Raw genomic sequence first — 6,088 nt, forward strand, 5'->3', positions numbered from 1 at the left:
AACAATGAATTAATTCCATTGAAATAAAGGCAATGATTTTTAAAATCTATAATTTTACAAAGGAAAGCCTTGTCCTTGAAGAAGTCCTAAATACACAATTCACCTAAGTTTGCAGAGTCTGCTTTCCTCATCTTAAAGTCACACATGTATTGGATTCTGACACCATGTCTGACAGTTTAAATGACCACCAAAATGTACAATTGAAATTGTTTCATCTAGAGGTTGGCAAATTTATTTCTATTAAGAGTCAGATAATAGTTTTGGCTTGGTGGGATAACTGTCACAACTACTGAACTCTCTTATTAATGTAACTCACAAGCAAGTACACAATAAATTAAATGGTCTTGGTTGTGTTGCAATAAAATTTTACTTATCAGGCAATGATTGGGTCTACAGTTTGCCATTTTTCTAAAACAGAATCACTAAAATTTAATTATTCCCATGAACAATCAAGAATTTTGCATGACTTTTTATGAAAGCAATTGTATTTTATTTCAGATACATCTAGAGTATCCTAATTACTCTTTTATCACATTGCCAATAAATTTAGTATTTTACTATATCAATGGTCTAGTATGGTCATATATGAAATGGTTACAAGATATGAGAATTTTTATTTCTTACATGCTTTCTACATTTTATTATTGCTTCAAATTTCTGAATTAGTTACTGTTATCTGACAGGTCAGTTTTCTTACTTTCCAGTGATTTCCTTGGTCAATATATTCTCAATATGAAGTTCTGAGGAACTGAACCCACTCATACTGCTTAAAACCTTCCTATAAAACTATTAAAATATTGATGCAAACACTGCAACCCAAATAACCAACATACACAGTGAAGGTATAATACTGGGTTAATTTGCAAAATTACTTGTATAAACAATTTTGGAATACAAAAAGCTTCATCCTTTACCTACAGTTATAAGGTGTGTCTTCATTCTTATTCATAGTAGTACACTACCAACAACATGTCAACTTTAATGTTTCTGCCTACTTCTCTTCTCTCTTGACATTACCAGGAGGTATAGTGTCCTTTATGTGTACTTTCAGCAGTACAAAGCTCGTGTTTAGAATGGTTTACTAGTGCTAGCTGAGAGCTGTAGCGTACTTAGTGGACTCCTCAATTACTGCAGCTTGATCCTGCCCTTATGCAGACTGAGACAATGTTTTTTTTCTACTTTATCATCTTGTGACCCTTTAAAGTGTGCATACTTTACCTACTTAAATTAGCAAAAACCCATTTTCTCCTTTCAGTAACAATAGCCACATAGATTATTAAAACTTTACAAGTGTAAAAAAGAATGACTTAGCATTTAACTTGAACTAAGAAAGGCTTTCTTTTGACTGCTGATTTAGACTCTCCCTCTCACTACATCTCATTTATCATACATGTTGTTGGAGAGCGCTTATGTGTTTAATTTATGTTACAACACTCCATGTTCAACCCTGACATACATCCAAGAATGTTGAATCAATCTGGCATCAAGCAGTTCATGCCTTGATGATTAATTACAAATGTAATAGAGAAGATAAACAACTCCCATTGCAATTGGAGAACAGTAAACATACATTTCTTTAATCATGGATAAGTTACTAAATCCTATTCATCACAGGTGTGTAGGTTTATGTGATCAGCATCTGCTGTGAATCACATGAAGTTATTATTTTCATTCTACAGCACCAATGGGTGTTTATGGAAATAACTGTACATTATACAATTTTGATTCCACAGAAAGAAAAATAATTATTTGGAATGCAATTTGGACTGCAATATTTCTTTTTCATTGCCTCTCATTTGGCAGCTTATCCTACTCAGATATTATCATCAATATGCCATACATAAACTCACATTCATTACTGGTACTTAGGCTTATTAACTAAACAGCAATTATATTGTCACAGGAGGATTATGGGAATGCATACAACTGAGGGCTGCAATGTTTCCTTTTTTAAACCATAATGTAAACAATCTGCCTGGAAGTATAAAAAGTGTCACTAAAGGAAAAGCAGTATTTTATGGGTATGCCCATTTTATAGTGATTCATGGATAAATTACTAAATCCCATTCATCACAGAGGTGTAGACATCCTTGTATATTTATGAAAAATCAAAAATAAGATTACTTGAGCCCCACCTCAGTATTAAAAAACACAAGTCAGTGATTTTTAGAGTCCTCAGTTCTCACTAAAATACTACAGTGACTTCACTTCAAAGGAAAATCGTCACTGGTTGCACACCTGATACCCTTCTTCTCCCTGGGAGGAGTTTCTCCACACAGGACCCAGGCTTTGTCATTCCAAATTAGGTGACAACACAAGAAAGACAAACAACTTCTACCCATTTCACCATCACCATAGCAAGATGGAGGATCACAGGTAGGTCCTTGACACTTTCAGACAATACTACTGCAGGGTAAAACTCACATTTTTCCCTCATTCTTGAAAAGAGAATTCAGTGGAACAGCCCTCTCTGCTACCCACATGGTTAATCCAGTGGGCTGGAGATAGGAGTCCATGACTAAAGTTCTTCCAAAGACTGCAGTACAATAGTGAGTTCATTCACATGGACGTTTCAGAATGACAGATGCTGGTAGAATTTAGAGTGAATGAATTGATTGGTTGATAATTGATTCATTCATTACTTTGACAGAAATAAAAACAGGAGCCTAAAAAGCTATTATATCTAAGGGATTAAAAATCTAGTTAAAAATGCCTCCTCTAATCTGATAGAAATCTTACAACACATCCTTAAAAGTATGTAAAACTGGAGAGAGAAATAGATTTACTGGGGAGATTAACAAAAATTATCACCAGCTACTACTATTCTGTAAATAGTAAATTGTAATATTTGAAGTAATAAAAGTCATATTAAATACTTTTGCTTGAATTAACCAGGTTTATTGACATAACTGCAATTCTGATTTAATTTGCATATATTAACAGAGGTTTTGTATTCACTATGTAACAGCTTTATAAAACAAAATGAAGAAACTAATGTTGGGAATAGAAACTAGGCCTGGATAATAAGAATCCCCAGGCTTTCCATTCAGTCTTCAGGCAATGATTCTACCTGAGTATGAATGAGCTGCTTCACCTTGGTCTGTATCAGACTTGCTAGGTATAAATGAGGATCATCACCTCTATCCTGTGACTCCTCAGAATATAAGTTTAGATCTTAAATATATCCTAGAATTCATTAAAGGAAGAAAACGGCTCTCTATAAAATAATAATCACTATATTTTCCCTTTTATATTTAAAATTAGAATGCCAACTTACATTTTATTTTAAAACCTGTCACTGCTGTGTGACCCACATGTTGGGTTGACATCCCCACCATTAGCAAGAAGTGATTCATTTCCTGTATGTGATATGACAATTCTCTATCTATTTATTCTTTCAAGGCTGCAAAAGTCCTGATTTTCCACAACTTTTGAATATGCAGAATCATTTACATGAAAAATTTACATGAAAAAAATTGATAAAATTATCAATTCTTTAAGAAGAAATTTAGAATACTGATTCAGACTATATATTCTGTGAAATGACTTCCTTGACTTTTTAGGTTGATTATTTCTCTAAGCTTTTAAGTATTAGAATTCATTTAATTTATACATAAATAAGCTATTTGAAAGAAAACAGATTTTTTTAAAAATCAAACATAAATTGCTTATTTATTGAGCATTACACATTTTGCTCCTATCATTTAGTTTCACACCTCATTTTTTATGAAGAGATTTTTATTTATGAATATTTTTGAATGAATTTTAATTTTCTTATATTATTCTCATCTTTGAAAACAATGAATATATTGTTTTCTATATACATATATGTTAAATATTATATAATATTACATATATTGTTATATATTATACATACATTTATATGTATAACAGATGAGATTTAAATAATGACTCTCTTCTTTATTCTAATTAGAAAGGAGAATTATTGACTCCCACAAATGTAAAACTTGCTAATTGACTTAAACCTTTTCTTTTCAACCTATGGGTTGGTATCATAATTATCTTCATTTTACAGATCAGTGAACTGAGGCAGATAGGTAAACTGCCAAGCCTATGCAACTTGTAACTGGGGTAAAATTAATGAAGCCAAGGCCTTTTGATTCCTAAGTCAGTGTTTTTACCCATCTACTATACCGCATCTCCAGAGTATTGCCCTGAAGCAGAGAAGAATGAAAATGTCATTTATCCAAGTAGGGAAAAGTCCAGGAAGAGCAAACTGGTGAGTGGGTAGGACAGTGGGGAGGGAGAATGGAAACCAAGCATTTGCACTTGGATACATTAAGAATGAGGTAAGTTGAAATCTGTCCCCACAAAAGATGCTGAAGTCCTGACCCCCTATATCATGTAAAAAGGGGAAACTGGGATACTGACAGACAAAACCGGGAAAATGTCATGTTCGGAGGAAAAGCAGAGATTAGGGTACTGTGTCTATAAATAAAGGAATGCCAGAAGTTGCAGTCAAACTACATGAAGGTAGTAAAGAGGTATGTAATAGACTTTTCCTGACATCCCTCAGAGGAACTAACTCTGCCAAAACCTTGACCTAGGACTTATTGCTTCCAGAACCAGGAAGTAATAAATTTTAGCTGATTAAACTACTCAGCATGGTACTTTGTTATGGCAGTACAAGGAAACTAATATAGGAGCCTGTAATCAGCAAGTGTGGTGAGTCAGTCAGTTGTATATGAGAGTCTGTGTTCAAGGAAGAAGCCTGGATTTGATACCATTTGAATAAAATTTTTCATATAATAAAACAAAATAAAATTTTTACCAAATAAGGTGCATAAATCTATATTTATTTTTACAAGATTCTGACTTGTCATTACAAAACGACCTATATCTACCTATCTACCTCAATGTCAAATTAATTTAATCATTTTCAGACTATGCTAGCCTTATTTTGTATTCCCTTCTCACATCTCTGTCACTGTCACTTTCTTTGTAAAGTAACATGAAAATTACTTTACAAACATTTAACATGAAATTATAAGAAACTAACATTTTTCAAACATTAACAACTTAATTTTGGATAATAGAAATAGAATATGAATTCATTAAAAAGATAATGCATAGTTTGATGAATCAATTAAAAGGAGGCCTATGGAATAAAATAGATGGTACATATGGAATCAGGTTCAACTAACAAAACGATGTGTAGGATTAATCTGGTAAGGAAACAACCACCATCCTTGCTTTCCAACCACCAGGTATCAAGGCCTTCTCTGATATCTCTACTGCATGAGAGACTTGATCCTGCAGAATTTACTACTGCTGCTTGCCACCAGGAAGAGAGATTCATGATGGGTCTACTTCTATATCCAACCCAGGACCAATGTCACAGACAGACAGAAACAAGATCATGTGCCTAAGTTGTCTATCATAACTCTCAGAATGTGGAAATCTGGCTTGTTAACCTTCTATCATAGGAAATGTTCTCTGATTTCCCACAAAAGATCCATATGTAAAATATAAGCAATTACACAAAGGAGATTCAATAGTGCATGGCCCTGTCCACCACTCTATTGCAGGAAAAATGTCCTATTCATCTCTATATCCCAACATCCAGCCACATGCATAAAACATATTAGGCATATTTTTATTATTTATTCAACCTTTAAAGAATTTTGAAGCTATGCAAAATTTCATAGGTGGACATGTGAGTTGGACCTGATACCAAGATCAGTAGCTTGGTTCTGTTTAATTCAATACTGAAAAGCTACTTAGTTATAGAAGTATACTCAAAATTCAAGGGTTTTGTTAATTTAACGAATATTTATGGCAATATATTAGAAATACATATTTTCTGGCCCTCAAAGCAATAATTTCTTATTTGAATTCAGTTATCAGAGAGATAAGGTCAAAGAAAAATATGTGTAATATCATTCACTTGGGATATAAAGTCATTAATAAATAAATTTGGGAAAATATTTGGCCAAACACTCTGAAGAACTAACCAATTAACATGGCATCTCACTCATGAACACCATTCATTCATTATTCAGCATAAATTGGAGTAACACATCAAACATACTGTTGGAGCTGAGTGATATTTACTACATATAGAAGT

This window comes from Callospermophilus lateralis, chromosome 1, assembly GCF_048772815.1.
Source record: "Callospermophilus lateralis isolate mCalLat2 chromosome 1, mCalLat2.hap1, whole genome shotgun sequence".
In the NCBI taxonomy this organism is placed as follows: Eukaryota; Metazoa; Chordata; class Mammalia; order Rodentia; family Sciuridae; genus Callospermophilus; species Callospermophilus lateralis.